We start from the raw sequence: 644 nt of genomic DNA, 5'->3' as shown, positions 1-644 counted from the left end.
AGGGCAAGGAAAGCTCTCACACATCCCAGGCCTTCACACACCTGGTTCAGACGGCAGTTCCCATTGCATAACCCGCACGGAGTGACCTGCAAAAACTACCTTCCCTGCTCATTGTTGAGGCGAGGAGCATCCCAGTGCAGGCCTGTGCTGCCGAGGGCGCCACTGGAACACAGCTCCCCTCCGGGAGAGCTGCAGGCACTGCCCGGACTGCCCTGCCCAGCACCGCCCCAGAGCACAGCACCCTCCGAGGACAGGGGCTGCAGGTGGCTGTGCTGCTGCAGAAAGGGGCCAAGTGTCACCCCCTGCACTCACGGGGCAGGGCCCCAGTCCCAGCTCGTTTCCTGCAGGGCTACAGGTCCACCCTGCCCATGAGACAGCCCAGCAGCACCACATACACATCATCACCCTAAACCACAAATCATAGGTGGCTCTCGGGGTCTTGCCACCCAATCTGGTCCTCTCTGAGGAAATCCACATAGCCCCAGCACCCAGCCCAGGGCAGGACAGGCCTGGGAAAGGGCGGCGCAGCTCCAGCTGTCACCTCTTCTCCAGCCCAGAGCAGGATGGGCCTGGGAACGGGGAGTGGTATAGCTCCAGCTACCATCTCTTGCCCAGCCCAAGAAAGAATGTGGTCCTAAAGGAGA

This window comes from Acanthisitta chloris, unplaced genomic scaffold (genome assembly GCF_000695815.1).
Source record: "Acanthisitta chloris isolate BGI_N310 unplaced genomic scaffold, ASM69581v1 scaffold37924, whole genome shotgun sequence".
In the NCBI taxonomy this organism is placed as follows: Eukaryota; Metazoa; Chordata; class Aves; order Passeriformes; family Acanthisittidae; genus Acanthisitta; species Acanthisitta chloris.
This window is presented reverse-complemented; position numbering follows the sequence as displayed.